Source organism: Alosa pseudoharengus, unplaced genomic scaffold (assembly GCF_046254945.1).
Source record: "Alosa pseudoharengus isolate Yale_2024_CS ecotype anadromous, Long Island Sound unplaced genomic scaffold, YU_APseudo_1.1 YU_APseudo_1.1_scf_1, whole genome shotgun sequence".
Classification (NCBI taxonomy): Eukaryota; Metazoa; Chordata; class Actinopteri; order Clupeiformes; family Clupeidae; genus Alosa; species Alosa pseudoharengus.
The window spans coordinates 1002533-1020864 of NW_027468564.1; the positions used below are offsets into that span (position 1 = coordinate 1002533).

The window sequence follows — 18332 nt, forward strand, 5'->3', positions numbered from 1 at the left end:
ATTCATGACAAGATGAGTTGCTTTGCTGGTGATGGAATGAACACAATTTAACCTCCTGAGACAGAACAAGTCCAGCCAGTTCTCTACAGGGAGCGTCTGAGACTCAAGGACATGACAAGAGAATAAATCTCAAAACTGTAAGTTCCTTTGTTTACTAAATATGAGTTGTATGCAATGTTCATTACATTTCTCTTGATATCTGGAGGTGTCTGTATGTAGCATTTGTATGTAATGTTCATATGGAATCCAATTTGTGGCCCTGGCAGTAAAAGGTTAAAGAGCAGAATGGTGATAAAAGTGCCCATAGATTTCCAACTATTGTTCCTGTTAGAGTATACAGTAAAGCAACATGGTCACGGTGGTCAGATCTATTAGAACGTCACAGAAAGAAGCCTGAGGTCAACTTTACCACCTATTGTTTTGAATTATATGCCTGGAAGATGCAACCTATTTAGTTCCTTAATGTATAAAGGTATGACGCTTCTCTTCCTGGACACTCTAGTAAAAGATTCATGACTGGATCAATAATTGTAGGCATTTCACTGCTGATTGCATCAACAGGACTAGACTAGACATTCTAGTTTGATTTTTGTTTAGTTCTTTAATCAAACTCACTGTTATTTGATCAAACTGTGTGGTATAAAAAGTGGGGTGTTAGAGAGAGGATTAAAAGGATCGATCATGATGGGGAGGGTGGAGATAAGAGCAGCATACTGTATGTCCATGGTGTGTGTGATGAGATTTGTCAGTCATCTGTGTGAGGAAGGAGTTAAACATTTATGACAAAATGTTTTGCTCTTGATATTCGGACCACGCCTCATCCTCCTGTTCTCTACAGGGAGCGGCTCATGTGTGTCCCGGGGAATCGTTGACCAAAAATTCAGCAAGTTGACAAAAAAAACAACTCACGCTTGCGGTAATCATAATAGATAAAATCATTTTATTAAACACGCTCAAATCAGGTTAAACATTCATGACAAGATGACTTTTTGGTTCTGTGGTTGATCAGCAGACCTTAACCTCCTGAGGTAGAACAAGTCCAGCCAGTTCTCTACAGATGACTTATTGGTTCTGTGGTTGATCAGCAGACCTTAACCTCCTAAAACAAAACAAGTCCAGTTCTGGCCAGTTCTCTACAGGGAGCGTCTGAGACTCAAGGACATTACAAGTGAATAAAACTCAAAACTGTAAGTTTCTTTGTTTACTAAGTGAGTTGTATGCAATGTTCATTACATTTCTCTTGAGGTTTGGAGGTGTCTGTATGTAACATTTGTTTGTAATGTTTGTATGGAGTCCTATTTGTGGCCCTATATAAAGGCAATAGTATACACATTTGTTCGAACAAGATGGTGACCAAGGAGGTGAGGAGCAATGCGTGGCCATCCAATTAACAATGTTTTTCTCACCTTGAAAGTTGCGTTTGCTCAATGCAAACAGTAGGTTAGTCATCTTGTTATAAATTCAAGAGGAAGAGGATGCGCATTTAACTATCGTTAAGTTGGAAGACCTTGAAAAATATGCCATTTGAGATGAGCTCTTATTTCGCTCAGAAATTGAAATATGCACAGTCTTTGCCTTGTTTCTTTTTTCTGTCACTTTTTTGCTCAAAATGAAGTGTTGTATGGTCACGATTCACCCCATAAAACCCCAAAAGACCTCAAACTTAAAATGAGAAATTTACTTCCAGGACTTGAACCTAAAATGAGAATAAGATGAGATGTTGAGCTCTGTTTCAAACATACTGTAGCCATCAAATACATTCCCCATAGACATGAAGAGGGAAAACTGAGAAGAAAAGTGAGATATTCTGATACCAGTGTTATTTTCATTTATATCGCCCTGAATTACAAATGAGAGAGTTAGAGAGAGTGAGAGAGAGAGAAAACATCCATGACAAGATCAGTAAGAATAGGTGTGGTGATTTTGTTTCACACTCCTGTGACTGAAACAAGTCCAGCCAGTCCTCCACAGGGAGAGCCGAGCTTCAAGGAAATGGATTCCAGAAAGCAAGCAAAAAAGTAAAAATGTCCTTTACTAGATAAGATTTATTCAACGCTCATTATATTTCTCTTGAAATTAAGAGCTGTTTTTGTTTCAGAGTCATATTGGCATTTCAGCGGTTGAAAAACAGAGCAGAATGGCATAAGATGAGCTAATATTTTATTGCCACACAACAATGTTTTTGCCCTGAACTGTTGCCTTCAGGCAGAAGGTATTGGCTACCAACATGCAAGCTGAACAGATATAAATAAATAACAATTATCATTAGTACCCTATCGCTATCTATCAAACTACTCAACAATAAGCTAAACAGATATAAATTCTCATTAGTACCCTATCGCTATTTATCAAACTACTCAACAATAAGCTGATATGAATTCTCATTAGTACCCTATCGCTATCTATAAAACTACTCAACAATAAGCTGATATGAATTCTCATTAGTACCGCTATCTATCAAACTATACTCAACAATAAGAGATGAGAGTGTGGGGGGAGGGGCATTGGATAATATTCCAGTATATGGCAGTGCGATAACCTAAGTAGGGCAACAGTGCAATAATTTATGTATTCATATTGTGTTTCGTAATAGCCAGGTTGTGACATGTTGCATGTGAGAAGCCTATACTCTCGTAGGCCCAAGACATTTTGTGCTTGACGGAGACAATAAAGATCAACTTTACTTTACTTCAGTGCAGGCATAACATGTCATAGGCTATAGATCATTGTAAGATACAATTTGTATTTTCTTCTGAGAATGTGACCCAGTTGGGATCCACACAGTCCCATGTTCAGAAAGCCCATTTCCAGCCTATACTGTACAGTATATATTCATTTGGGTAGCCCATGTTGGACCCATGCATGCAGTAGTACCCATGTTTGGTAAGGCCATGTGTGTGTGTGTGTGTGTGTGCGCGCGCACATGTGTGTTTGTTTGTGTGTGTGTGTGCAGGCGTGTGTGTGTGTGTGTGCAGGCGTGTGTGTGTGTGTGTGTGCACATGTGTGTGTGTGTGCATGGAGGGTGTCAACATCAGCTTTTATCCTATGACTTGTTTGGCTTTACAATAACCCCTCTGTCTGTAGCCTCGGCATTGTCACGAATATTCGCTGATAATTTTTAATCACAGTGGCAATGCATGCATTGTGTTGGAACCAGCAAGACTCAGAGAATTTTTGTAAATGTTGGTTGCTTTGGTCACATAAGAATATCTGTAGCCATTTTGAGGGAAGCAGATATGAAACACAATGTATTGGATGATGTTCAGTGAATTTCTAATCAATGGAGTTCATGTGAAATGCACTATGGCCAGGTTCAGTGCATGATTTGGGCAATGCACATACAGTATAGGTAGCAGCAGGATAGAGATGTCTGATGTGGGCTTGCACCCCGCGCACCTTGCCACTGACATGGCCTGCGCCGTCATCGCCCTGTCCTACCATGTTCATTGGGTCTAATTTGAATTTGTTTAATTGGTCAAGCACAATCTTAGTTGATGCCTCACCTGTTGTCTCAGCAGTGGAGATGAAGCACAAGAAGTCCTCTCTCACTGAATAGTTGCCTGCGTCAGAATGCACGTAACACACTGATAATGACACTTGCTCAGAATTGCTGATATGAGCTGTTTCATCTACTATGACAGAAAACCATTTGACAGACTGACATTTCTGAAGAATTGCATTTTGAATCTGTTTTCCACACAATTCAATTATTTTGTTCTGTTTGTTTGGTGGCCACAATAAGTTGCGTTGGCAAGTGCAAGCTCTAAGTATTGCTTTAGGGTGGCATCCCCCTTTGCACAGTACTGTAAAACAGCCTGGACATTGCTTTGCTCGTCTGTATGACCTGTAAGAGCTACATTTTGATGACCACACGTATTGATCAGGTCGATGATTGCTGTTATACCATGCCCGTTGCGTTCTGTTGTCTCTTGGTGGGAGTGATCCAATATAGCGCAAATGGAAGGCTTTTTACCTGTGCATATTTGGACAAATTCTGAAGCCCGCAACTGGGCAGCCTGGTGTGCTTGTGTGGCTATGTGTTTCACAACTATTTTTTGGCATTGCTCAGTATGGCTTAGTCCTGAGAATTAACTCACTGGACGAGAACAGTATGCATGCAACACAAACCAGGCTATCCTTAAACAGACTGTATTAGACTCATTGATGGATAATTCGAATTTGAAAAATTGTTCTGCCACTTTCTCTGTTTACCAAAAATCAGTGTTGAAGGAGCTATCCACCCTCTGTGTGGTTTACATCAGGTTTGCAAGACATGGAGTTTGATGGAGTCCGATTCAGTCATAGTTCATCTGTCTGGAAAGTTACTGTAAGGATGAACAACAGCTAGCATTTATCATTGACATGGAGTAGGGAAAAGGGGATAACGTGGGATTGGATTGAGAGGATGCCTCTGTCTCAGCCGGCTTCCACGAGGGGCCTGGACAGTTAGCACTGATTGTTCCATTGCTGCTAAGGGCTACTACTGGTGGAGTGGAGGACTCTGCCTCAGCCTGACCGCTAGCCATTTCAGATGGTACCGGAGACGGCTGGCAAGCAGAGGACGCCAGTGCATCATTGCATTTAGGCTTTTTAGAAAATGTTTGAAATAAACTCATTTGTTTGAAGTTTCATTTACTCATTTTAATGGTAATCACACACGGTATGGTAGAACTGTTGACTGATAGTTGCTGTTCTTCAATTTGGAGGGAATCAACACTGATGACACACAGCAAGGGGGCAAAAGATACAATTTAATTTTTTACCTGTCCAGTAACCAATCAGTTTTCATGATCACTTTTTAACGAGTCTCTCTCTCTATATATATATTATAAAGTATATATATTGTAAAGTGTTACTGGCTTTTGTACTAGTATGTAATGATGTATGTAGTTATTAGACTTATTTTACCATTTAAGTCGCATACATACCGGGTATGATTAATAGGCACCACTGACACGGTTTTCTGTTAATACATTATTAAAAGTATTTCATAGATTTTAAAAGCAGAATTGATTTATACTTACTGGTAAATAGATGTAGAGGTAGAGTTAAAGACATGTTGACATGTTCAGAGCAGAAAGTGACTGAACTAGTCCAGGCGGACTACACTCACGCACTAATTATAAAAAAAAATTGGAAAGAAGCATTAACCCTTTGAGACCTTGAATTTGTCATTGTAATCTATACATCCTATATCTTGTTTTTGTCTGGGAAAGTATAATGCATAGCCTATGTCTCTTATGTCAGCCTTATCAAGGGAAACCATTTGTTTTTTTTATGTCACCAGGAAGCATGTCAGTAGAAATAACTTTTCATATTTAGGTGGGATAGATTGGAATCTTGAAATATAATAATCGTGACGCTGGGATATTCTATGGCTCACCAATTTACGAGATGTAGGCCTATATGTACTGAGTGAGACAAATATTTTATTTATTAGGCTAATTGATTTATTCACTTGAGTAGCCTATATTGTCACTGAATCATTAGACTAAGCATGTGCATGCCGAAACCGAGGACAGCAAGTTCATTATACATTATGGTGGTTGGCAGGTCATTGTCTGCAGCAGTCCTGTATGTTTAGAAATAAATGTAGGCCTATGTGTAGCATACTCGCTCAAATTGATAACACTCGTTAATAATCAGCTAATTTTCATTCATTGTTGACATGGTCCTTGGAGGATCAGATGGGTGTCCCGGGACCTGATGAACACGGCGCTAAAAAGCACAAACGAGTGCGAAAGTTGCAGCCGTGACGACGATGAAAGTGCAGGCAGCCACGAGAGTGATTGGTCGTGTAAAATGAACGTTGCTGATGTCTGGCTTACACAAAGCTATAACGACACAATCATTAGGTTTTCTTAATGACCGACAGTTTAGTTTAGTTTATAGATAAGAAATAATTTTGCCATAAAGTAGGCTAGGCCAAATGTTCGTGAAAAGGCTTGATTTACACACCCTGTAAAGTACCATAAGTAGGCTGGTTTACCAAATGACAGACAGTTGAATTTCTGAATAAAAAGAATGTTGGTGCAGTTTTGAAATCTTAAACGTGTAACACCACACAAGCATAACGTGGTTGTAGGGAGGGGATGTGCTATTTTGGAATTTTACCCGGACACAACGAATAGCCTTTTTTGATTGGATGTCGGTGGCTATTTCTTTTTTTGATTTTGCTGGTGAGTGGTGCGCTAGTTCTGAACCTTGCGAGAAATCCTCTCGTATCCCTGCGCCTCCTCTAATAATTATGCAGATGCCTTGACATCCCTAGTAATATTTCTGCGTGAGAAATGCAAGGTGTGGTGTGTGAGCGTGTGAACTTGTTGAATTGCGTGTGTCTCACGCCCATTGCGTGAGACTTGAGAACCCTGCTGGGGTAAGAGGTTCAGTCCCAGTTTAAATTAAATTTAAGAAGGTATTATTTCAACTACAGACAGAACAATGCAGAGACAGAGCATGTCATGAATGTGTGTGACTGTGAGCTCACTCACTGTAAATGTTTTCGTAGACTGGGTGAGATAAACTATGTAGGCTATAGCAATTGCATGACAATGATGATAGAGAGAGACTTTGCAAAACTTGCATTTTGCAGAATGCTTCTTTCTTGCCCCTGGACTGCAAATTTCTTTATGTTCCGTGAATGCAAATTTAATGATGGCGGAATTCACTGACATTATTATTACTAGGTCTGACTGAGACTGACAGCTACGACGTAAACCTAACGTTTCGCGCTGGCTACACTTGCGTCTTTAGATTGGATGAGCGCCAGTTTCTTAATCACAACAAAATACATGTATGTCATTGATTGGTTGCATTTGAAAGGTTGCATTTGAAGGGCGTGAAAGGCGAAATAATTTAATGTTGCATTATCGAATGTTATGTTTTGTATCATGGACATATTTGTTGCAAATCTCCCGACCACTATGTCGACCCGAGACCGCAAGACCAAGACAATGAGACCAAGACAAGACCGAGGTATCCGAGACCAAGACAAGACCAAGACCAAAGACGGTCGAGACTGTGACAAGACCGAGACCACGTAAAAGTGGTCTCGAGACCGGTCTCGAGACCAAGACCGGTCTCGAGACATCCAACTCTAATGTACACAGGTCTCCTCCTCTGCTGTTTAACTCAGGCGGTTCCAAAACACACAACTGAAAATACTAGTCTGAACATGGGCCAGAGAAATAAAGACTGAAGAGAGTGGACTAGAATCTCCAATAGCAAGGTTAACAGTAGGCAGTGTGCAAATGGCAATAGCAGGACATATTGTGCAAATAGTATAGTAGTACTAGCAGACAATAAATAGTAATAAATAGTATTAGTACTAGCACACAATAAATAGGAGTAATAAATATGCTTCTATGATGTGTTTGTCTTTTGTACTAATATGTGGTGAGTCAGATTTTTGTATGTAGAACAGAAATGCGAAAGTGATCACATTACCTGTTTTAACATATACAGTAAGGCACACAAATACCTTCATGGGCCTAAGACACTGCCATTGACAACGTTTCTGTCAATACATTGTAAAAAGTATATTTTAATAGCAGAATTGAGTCATGCTGAAATTGATGCAGAGGTAAAAAAGTATTTTGTTGTTCAGGCAGCAAGCGACTGAACTAGTCCAGGCGGTTAAACAAGGAATTGTCCAAAGTAATTAAATGTGCAATGGAATGCAGGAGAGCAAGCTCATCACAAGAGAAGTCTTATAAATAATATGTTTGTTCATGACATTACAGCTGTAACAGGCCTCAAATGCACTTCTCTCCTCATATCTCAGCAGAGTTTCAGCACTGGTGACTGAGGCGTCTGTTTCTGTGTGCCTTTTAGGCTCTTTTTATTGTGTGTGTGTGCGTGTGTGTGTGTGTGTGTCTGTGTGTGGAACAGCGGAGTGTAAGTTGTAGCGTCTCCATCCCCCTGTCATGTCCTCTGAGGGGACAGAACATTTATCAGCAGTAGTGGTGGGTGGAGCATCTACTGCGGTGGTCATTTTTAATCCCTGCAGAGAGGGACGTGTGGTGGGTGGGGTACCTGCAACTCCCTGCTGTAGTATTTTGCCTTATAAATGAACACGGACAAGGCCATGTTTTTAGCCGGCTGGCATATTTACTGAACTGTTTCCATGACGCCACACAGATACACACAAGGCTCCCGGCACATTGCCATGGACTGCCTCTGGCGCTAGTTAGCCGATGCTACCAACAGGTTTTCAAGGGGGGTGCCTCGGGCATCGGGCTAGCCATGCAAATAAATCACTGTTATACACCATTTATGAGGCTCAAAGTAGCTCCACACTATAGACTTCCAAGGGCCCTGGCATTGAAAACGAGACATTAAGAACTTTGAAAAAGCACTGGTAGTTTATTTACAAGACTATTTATACAGACAGTGCCTTTAGGAAGCAAGACTTCCATTCACGCTTCCGAGAGGTGTTCGATCATCCAGCTGCTGGCCATGACATCCGCAGCCTCCTGTGTGAGCTGAGTCAGGGTCGGCGCACCGCAGCGGACTACGCGCTCCAGTTCCGCACTCTTTCATCTGGCAGCGGATGGAATGACGCCGCCTTGTTGACGCTATATCGCCGGGGCCTGAGTCCGGAACTTCAGACGGAATTGGCCTGCAGGGGTAATAACAGAAACCTGGATTCATATATCCGTATGTCCGTGTCGATTGACAATCTGCTGCGGGAGCGCCGCACATCCAGAACCGTGACCTCTTCAACGACCAGGCCCATTCTGATGACCGATGCCACGTACGCCCTCCCGAATCGACCACCGACCCTGAGCCGATGCAACTTGGGCGCGCACCGCTGACTCGAGAGGAACGCCAGCGACGATTCCAACTCCGGCTGTGCCTCTACTGCGGCGCCTCAGGTCACATGCGTCTCCATTGCCCAGTCCGTCCACCTGATCGAGATGGTGATGCTGCAGCTGCAACGGAGGTGAGCGCAAAATTCCTTTACAATGTTTCTCAGAGACAACTCACTCTTCCAGCTAAGATTATTGTCACATCGATCTCTCACTCTCTTCCAGCATTAATCGACTCCGGTGCTGCTGGAAACTTCATCGACACAACGTTAGTGATGAAACTGGGAATCCCCATCCAATGCATAGAACCGCCACTCACGATTCACGCACTTGACGGCCAGCCTATGGGAACAGGGCAGATCACACACCAAACTATTCCATTACAGCTCATGGTTGGGGCCATCACACAGAGCAGACACAATTATTAATCACCAATTCCCCCAATGATCGATTAGTGTTAGGCCATCCCTGGCTTCAGCAACATAACCCTGTAATTTCCTGGAGGTCTGGCGAAATCATATCCTGGGGCACTGAGTGCTTTACAGCTTGTCTATCACTCCCCTGCCGTTCAACGTCAATCGAAAGTCCAGCCACTCTTAATTCTGAGAACGTGCCTTCTGTATACCAGGATTTTGCGGATGTATTTTCTAAGATTAAAGCCACCAAATTGCTACCGCACCGTAAATGGGATTGTCCCATTGAGTTATTGCTGGGCGCCCCATTGCCCCGAAGTCGAGTATACCCGTTAACAATCCCAGAAACAGAAGCTATGGAAGTGTACATCGACGAAGCTATGAGTCAGGGGTTCATTAGACCGTCCACCTCCCATGCAGCTTCTGTTTTTTTTTTTGTGGAGAAGAAAGGCGGCGGTCTAAGGCCCTGTACTGATTATCGGTCCCTTAACTCTATTACGGTCAAATTCCGCTATCCGCTGCCTTTGATCCCCACTGCCCTGGAACAGCTGCGCACGGCGAAGATTTTCTTGAAATTGGACCTCCGTAGTGCATATAATTTGATTAGGATCAGACCCGGGGATGAATGGAAGACGGCATTCATTAACAATCGGGGTCACTACGAATATTTAGTTATGCCATATGGGCTATCGAACGCTCCCAGTGTCTTCCAATCGTTCATGAATGAGATATTCAGAGACATGTTGGGTAAATTCGTAGTTATTTATATTGATGACGTCATGATTTACTCACCTGATATCCTTACGCATATCAGACATGTCCGCCAGGTGCTCCAACGCCTCCGGGACCACCAGCTGTTTGCGAAGGCTGAAAAATGTTAATTCCACAAGACCGATATCGCATTCCTTGGGTACGTGCTGGGACCCGATGGAGGTGGCAGCTGTGCAACGGCGGACTGAGCCGCGGACAATCAAGGCACTGCAACAGTTCTTGGGGTTCGCAAACTTCTACCGCCGGTTCGTGGAGAGGCTTCAGCACAGTGGCGGCGCCGATGACTGCTCTGCTGGGGAAGGGAAGGAAGAGTTTGAAGTGGAACGTTGACGCACAGAGGGCCTTTGATCGCCTGAAGGACCTGTTTTGCTCAGCCCCGATCCTCAAACAGCCAGATCCATCCTGTCCCTTTGTGGTAGAGGTAGACGCCTCTGAAGTAGGGGTGGGAGCCGTCCTATCGCAAAGGCACGTGACTCCAGCGAAATTATTCCCCTGCGCATATTTCTCCCACAAATTATCCCCCGCGGAACAGAATTATGATGTAGGGAATAGGGAACTCCTTGCTATTAAACTGTCACTCGAAGAATGGCGACACTGGCTGGAGGGAGCCTCTCACCCGTTCGTTGTGCTCACTGATCACCGCAATCTAGAATACCTGAGGGAGGCGAGGAGATTGAACTCCAGACAAGCGCGATGGGCCTTGTTTTTCACTCGATTTAATTTTGTCGTGACGTACCGTCCAGGATCAAAGAATGGTAAGGCGACGCATCTGCGGCCTGCCTGCGTTGCCGCGCCTGTCAGATGGGCAATTGAAGATGCTATCCGCAACGCGCTATGAGAGGAACCGGCCCCAGACGACACCCCAGCCCAGAAGTCTTACGTACCGGCAATCACTCGACCCCAGTTGATGCGATGGGTACACACCTCTCTTGCGTCAGGACATCCCGGCAAATCACGGACGATTGAGTTGGTCTCTCGGAAGTACTGGTGGCCTTCCTTACGTGAGGATGTGAAGGATTACGTGATGTCGTGCCCTGTGTGCGCCCAGTCTAAATCACCTCGCCAGTTACCCCAAGGTATGTTGGAACCTTTACCTATACCAAATCGCCCTTGGTCACACATTAGTGTAGACTTTATTACAGACCTACCGCTGTCTAATGGATTCAATACTGTTCTTGTAGTGATTGATCGTTTCTCAAAGATGTGCCGGCTCATTCCCCTCTCTGGTCTCCCGAATGCCGTCGTAATGGCTGAGTGTCTGTTTAACCATGTATTTCGCCTTTATGGAATTCCAGAGGACATTGTGTCGGACAGAGGGCCTCAATTCACTTCTCGCGTGTGGCGAGCCTTTTGTGAACGTCTCCAGGTGTCCATCAGTCTTACGTCTGGCTATCACCCACAAAGCAATGGTCAGACTGAGAGACTGAACCAGGAGATCGGGAGGTATCTCCGACAGTACTGTGGTCGCAACCAAAGTGACTGGAGCAGATTTCTTAGTTGGGCGGAATATGCGCAAAATTCATTGTATCACACCTCGCTGCGACTAACCCCTTTCAAATGTGTGTTAGGTTATCAGCCCCCATTGTTCCCGTGGGAGACGTCACCTACGGATGTACCAGCCATTGATGACTGGTTCAAGCGGAGCGGCCAAGTCTGGGAATCTGCGAACACACATCTGGGGAGAGCTATCCACTCGTCTGTGGATCTTCCCTTTGTACTGTCGCTTATTAAAACTCCTTTGCTCCTCGCTCCTGGGTCCCTTCTGTAGTCATTACAGCCATGTAACACCGGTTCCATAGTGAGAGCAGCGCGGCCAGAGACATTTTGGGTGCTGTGGCATATTAAATATATTATAAATAGTTTTTTCTTCGTGAGAAATACAATGTGTGGCGGGAGTGAGTGACAAAAGACCTAAATGAGTGACTGTCACGATCAATGCATGACACTTGAGAGCCCTGTAGAAGGTAACAAAGATTTGAGGAGTCTGCTCGTGACTGAAGGAGATTGCGGAGTTATCCGGTCCGGAGGTGGGTAAAATATGGCCCACGCACCAAATCCAGATATATAGTTTTATTTATTTTTGTAATTATTTGGGGGGGGGGGGTTCTTTGAAAGCAGAAATCAGTTCTGCTTTGGGCACCAAAATGGCCATCAGTGGCACTGTTCTGACTTTTGCTATGAAAAAAAAGACTTTTGCAAGTTAAGTAAAGTAAAGTCTGAAAAAAACGTCTGTATCACATTAATAAACACATAATGAAATAATAAGTCTTTCTTTCTTCATTTTTTCATTTTGGATTCTCAATTGAATTTCAAATGAACGAATTATATACGGACGGATCCCCTAATCTGTGCTTCTGTCATCCTGACCACAGACGCCTACTAGGCTACTAACTGACAACTCAAATCGAAAGTGAAAGGTTGTAGCCCTACAGTTATCAACACTTTGTTGAGACGTGTAACGGACAGACAGGCTTTGTTGGATGTAGACGTCTTGGAAACTTGATATTTCACTATAGGAACCTATTTCGTGGTGAGTAGATCTATAGGTACAGTTTGTTTGTGCTGCTTCATAACTTATTGCCTTATGTTAGGATACTAAGATAGAATATGACTACCGCACCCATATGGCTAACTTGCGTTTTTTGCCTACCGGAAATGAAATAAATTAATGATGAAAATGAAAGGGAATGGTGCGATCAAGTGCACAATGTCGGGATATCTTATCAGAGGTCTTTGTTTTTACAATCAGCTCACAAAAAAGAAAACTAAATCGTAATAAAGTCAATTAAGAGAACACGCACCATCAGTAATGTAAATTGGAATGCATCTGAATTTTCATTTAATTGCTCTCAAACCATAATCCAAAAGAATAGGCATACAGACTTCTTATTAGACAAATTCGTAGTCTAAGCAACTTTGGGTCTCTCTCTCTCTCACTCTCTGTATGTGCATGTAGGTCTGTACTGTATGTCTGCCACTTGATTCTGCCACTTATGCCTGTGAGATTTCAAGGTAATATCACGGGGTTGCAGTAGCCTGGCCCTGTCCGACTCATTCACGACGTGAATAGAGTCTGGGAAATCTCGATAGGGAAACGTTTGAGAGAGAGGATGAAGGGTTGATTAGGCTACTTTGTTTTTAAGTCCAGGCGTTCCCCATTTTTACATAGCCTTGCCTGTTTTAGACAAGGCTACATTGACTGGATTGGATTGTACCCTAAATTAGGCCAATATTGTATATTGTATTATCATATTGATGGAGTAGTCAATTTTATTGGCATATGGTGAGAGCATCTGCAAATGTTCTTTCTTTTAAAAATGTGCTCGTGCAAATGTCTGTGGTTTTCATGTGGAGCTGAATGATGTAGCTAGCCTACGTGACCATGTGCTCGTGCAAATGTCTGTGGTTTTCATGTGGAGCTGAAAGATGTAGCCTACGTGACTATGTGCTTGTGCACATGTTTGTGGTTTTCCTGTGGACCAGAAATATGTAGTCTGTGACAAATGAGATGTAGCCTACATGACAAATGATCCTTTTGGGTGCCGTCATGCATGTCATCCTAGAGATTTGTGGACTCGTGGTGCAGTCATGTATGTCATCCTATAGATATTTGTGGACTTGTGGTGCTGAATTCTACAGAATTTCAACTATATTGCATAATTCACATTGATGGTATAGATGATGATGATTTTGGGCATATGGTAGGCTAGAGTTTGAGATGGTGTCTGCAAAATCCTGTCTTTTTTCGTCGACTCAGAGAAAAACTATGTGCTTGTGTAAATGTCTGTGGTTTTCCTGTGGAGCTGAAAGATGTAGCCATGTGACTATGTGCTCGTGCAAATGTCTGGGGTTTTCCTGTGGACGTGAAAGATGAAGCCTACTGTACGTGACAAATGAGATGTAGTCTATATGACGGAAGAACTTTGCGGAAAGAGAATTGTTAAGAACCTTGCAGCTGATGATTTACCTAGCAACGTGTGATGCAATTGAAATGATTAGCTGTGTCTCTTTGAAGAGTAACAGCTCCATGCGTAGCCTATGTCTCTAGACTTTACCCAGATAGCAAACTTGGACTTATGATGTCCACTTGCACACTGCGATGGATCTGATCAGACTCCGTGGCAGACTCCAACCATATCCGCGTATAAAGCGGCAGGGTCGTCCTTTATCCAGCCCATATCCCTGACTTATTTACAGAGGCGGACAGAGTACACAGCTTCATTACTTGAGTAAAAGTACAGATACCCTTTGCTAAATTTTACTCAAGTACAAGTAAAAGTACAACAGTCAGATGTCTACTTAAGTAAAAGTACTGAAGTACTTGTTTTTAAAAGTACTTGAGTATCAAGAGTACAAGAGTAGCCTACATTTTCTAAATATTGCATTACTACTGCCACAGTGCTTACATTTATGTACAGAAACGTCCTACATGGAGTTATGAAAAATGTTAATGTTAATACCTTGGAGAATGTAAAAGGAATTTACATAAAATCAAGTCATTTTCATCTTTTTACCATGTCACCAGGGATGGGCAGTATTTCTAATACATGTATATAAAATACGTATTTCAAATACAAAATACTATTTTGTAATTGAAACACTTGAAGCGAATACTATCATTAACTTGTTCAGAAAATTGAAATAGTCTGGCGAGGTGGGGTCACAGGTTGGCACATTCCCGGGATGGACCTGCTGCGTCTTTCTTCAATTGTTTCGTCCGTGGTTTCGTCTCTTATCTAAATCTGACCATGGAGTTGACTTTGGCGGAAAGCTGATGGTGATTGCTGATAGGCTGTCCCAATCAGTGGCGCCTGCACAATCCAATCACATTTGAGAGGGAAACAACAAATTGAGGGTTTACGAGATTTTTTTTTTTTTAGAAGAAGTAACGGGTACTCACGGTTATGGATAGAAATGTAGTGGAGTAAAGAGTACAATATTTGCCTCTCAAATGTACTTGAGTAAAGTCATGAGTACTCCCCAAAAATGATACTCGAGTAAAGTACAGATTCCTGAAAATTGTACTCAAGTACTGTACTCAAGTAAATGTACTCCGTTACTGTCCGGCTCTGCTTATTTATAGGGCCAAACTAGCTAGACTAGGTTACTACTACTAATCTATTTGGCTAACATCTAGATTGCACTTCAGAAAAACAGGTTTTTAATGTAAAATATTTTACCAAGCAGTATGACCAATATGATAGGATACACATCCAGTTCAAGACATGATTAAGTCAAAATATCTCATGTAAAGCACCCTGTGATTTTGCAGCCAAATGCTTTCATTGTATAGCCTGACGTCATACTTAACTCTAGTCAGAATTTGAGTCTGATACTGCTCCATTGGGACATGGGCGTGTTTCAGCCGATACGGGGGGGGGGGGGGAGTGCCTCTGCCCTCAATTGGATAGACCTAACCAATCAGAGCAACAAAATAGCTCACATTGAGCTGTAGGAAGAACACTCTCCGCAAAAGCCTTAACATTCTTTTCTGGTCTTTTTTTGAAGTCATTGCGCTGTCAATATCTTGTACAACACCAGATGTGCACAATTTAAATGTGCAGTGTTGACAGTGTGAATATGAACTTTTTTTACAACTATTAATTCACTTTCTACAGCTTTTATTATCCATAGTAAACATATATGGTCCAAGAATCCTCACCTTATAAGGCGAACATCAACTCCATCCCAGGAGGAAGTACACAGACACATAATGCAAGTAAGCATTGAGTGCCCAGCTTTGTGACACCTTGGGCAGGTTAATGGTAATTGAGAAAGTAATCAATTTTGCACCCAGAAGGGACTAGGGAGGTATGTGCACTCTTGTCCTTACTATTTCAAGAGTGGTCTTCTCCTTAATGAAAATCTTGACAATACTCTGAAAATCATTTACCCACAATCCCTACAAGCAATTCACGATGGGTTAAACCTGGGTTACCCATGTGGGCAGATTAAAGTAGGCCCCATGATGGGTTAAACCTGGGTTACCCATGTGGGCAGATTACTGTGGGCCCCATGATGGGTTAACCCTTAAACAGGCAAGAGTAAAAAAATAGTAGTAAAAAATCATTTTATGTTACAGTCTGTCTCATTTGCACCTAAGGAAAACATTTCCACCCTCATTTTTGAAATATTTTGGATATTTTGGATTTTATGAGTTGTATCTCTTGGGATACGTTGCCCTATTAAGGTATAAAAATAATCAAATTGGTGAACTTTTCCATTTCTCATTTGATACATATAACTGATAAAATCTTGCTTTCCTTCATCATTTATGTCATAAATACTATTTTTTAAATGGATTTCATATTATTTTTATCAAATTCTACTACATATTATGGAGATGACATCTCATCGGATGCTCTGAATTTACGGGCTTTTTGCCGTTGACAGGTGCTTAAACTTTTTCGCAGAAGTACACACAAAGTTATTGAATGAGATAACTTGGCAATTTGTCAGTATTTGTGTAAATTCATTTGGCTTTTCTTTTTTATTTACCAAAATGGCAGCAAAATATAGCCTGTACATACTCAAACAGTGTTATGCTATGTGTATAACAAGGGAACTTTGCAGGGAGCCATCCATACCAAGACCTTAACAGTCACCGCCTGCTCAGGTTTCGGAAGTAACAATCTAATTCACATTCTCCTTTGAGAACTGGATTATAAGTCATAAAAAATGTAACCATCCAATGTAGACTTAAAACCTATTTTATACAGTCTAAGGTTAAAATCAGCTATGGCATGATCAAGCGATTATATATACTCATATAGAACCTCACAGGTCTATGTGTGGCCATCCAGTGAAAACTGTCTTGCTTACCTTGAAGTGGAAATGGCTTAATGTAAACTGTGGAGTAAGTCATCTTGTCTTACAATCAAAAATAAGTGTCTTAAACTATCATTTGGTTGGCAAACATTGGAAAATGCATTATTCGCAATAGCTGATCATGGGATTAGTAGTTCCTTCGATTGGAAATTAAATGAATACATATTGTATACATATATAATATAATGTATTTTTGTTTGTTTTGTTTTTCTATTAGTTTTTGTTTTGCACAAAATTAAATGTTGCACGATAACGATTCACACTAGCTGGTCAGCCTAAGGCCAGGCCTAAAACACTTTATACAGATTTTTCCAGACATCAAATGGGGAAATTAATGGGGAACTTACATCCAGTACCTGACCCCTTAGGGAGGTAGGTGGTGACTGTTGAGTTCTATAAGGTACTGCTCATTGGTTAAGCTGGTTGGCCTGCTCACTTCAGTAAATATGCCCAAATGTCCCTCAATTTAAGCACTGTCACCTAAATTCCTTAGCTATTTTAGGCATTTGTTCCATCGCCTCTTCTTCCTCCTCCTCAGCAGAACTATTCAGTCTCTAGTTCTAACTCTCAATTCTACCTGGTTATCCTCATCTTCATCACTAGTGCCTATGCCTGAAGAGTGTTCAGGGATCTCCTCCATCACGCTCATTCGCTCGCTCTTCTATTCACCTTTCGGTTGCCATAAAATGAGCCAACTGTGATACCCTGAAGGGCAATATATGGTTGTACTGTCATGATGTACATACCTGTACATGATAACATCTCTTTTTGCAGTGTATATTAGCATATCTTGCTGTTTGAAACTACATTTTCAATACTACACAAAATTCCCATTGACCAAATTTTATACCCTAATCTGGCAACGTATCTTGGGGGATACATACATTTCAAAGTTACTAAACTAACTCCACAAACACAGTTAAGCTTTTTTTTCTTTATCAATATATATAGACAATAGTCATAATCACTTATATGAGTTAATATGATTAATTTATTGAAAATAACTATGATTTATATGTAATTACTCACCACTTGGTTAGCATGTGTGCTACCACTGGCGGCCATTTTGATTTCTGACCAAGCTAACTACATAATGACAAACAACCTGAACCAAGTCATGTGACTTACAGACTGATAACAGACAGGACTTTTGATCAATCATAACTTGATTTGGATTTTGTTTTTAGAAATGCCCCCCAGAGGATGTTAAAAAGTATGTATGTCCTGGTGCATGTTGCCTGTTTAAACCTGGGTTACCCATGTGGGTAGATTACTGTGGGCCCCATGATGGGTTAAATGGGTTAATGTTAAGTTTCATTGAAAAGGCCTATGGAACTTGTTGCCCCATTCCCCTAAAGTTCATGCACTCACCTGTACGTAGGACTTGCCCATTACAACATCTCTCTCTTCGCACGCACACCAAGCCTTATCTGGTACTACTTGACAGTTAGAAAACCAACCGATAGACACCAAGTAACAAAAAAAAGTAACAAAAAGCACCTAAGGAAGC

At 41.8% G+C, this 18332-nt stretch overlaps 1 protein-coding gene across 1 annotated transcript in view; it reads left to right on the forward strand.

Moving 5' to 3' along the window:
• Positions 1 to 838: 838 nt before the first annotated feature.
• LOC143119761 (NACHT, LRR and PYD domains-containing protein 3-like) overlaps positions 839 to 18332 on the forward strand; it is a 203447-nt gene continuing 185953 nt past the window's right edge. The window contains exons 1-2 of the mRNA XM_076281329.1: positions 839 to 916; positions 1013 to 1187. The gene's annotated coding sequence lies outside the window, so the exon portion shown is untranslated. The remainder of the gene's footprint in view (positions 917 to 1012; positions 1188 to 18332) is intronic.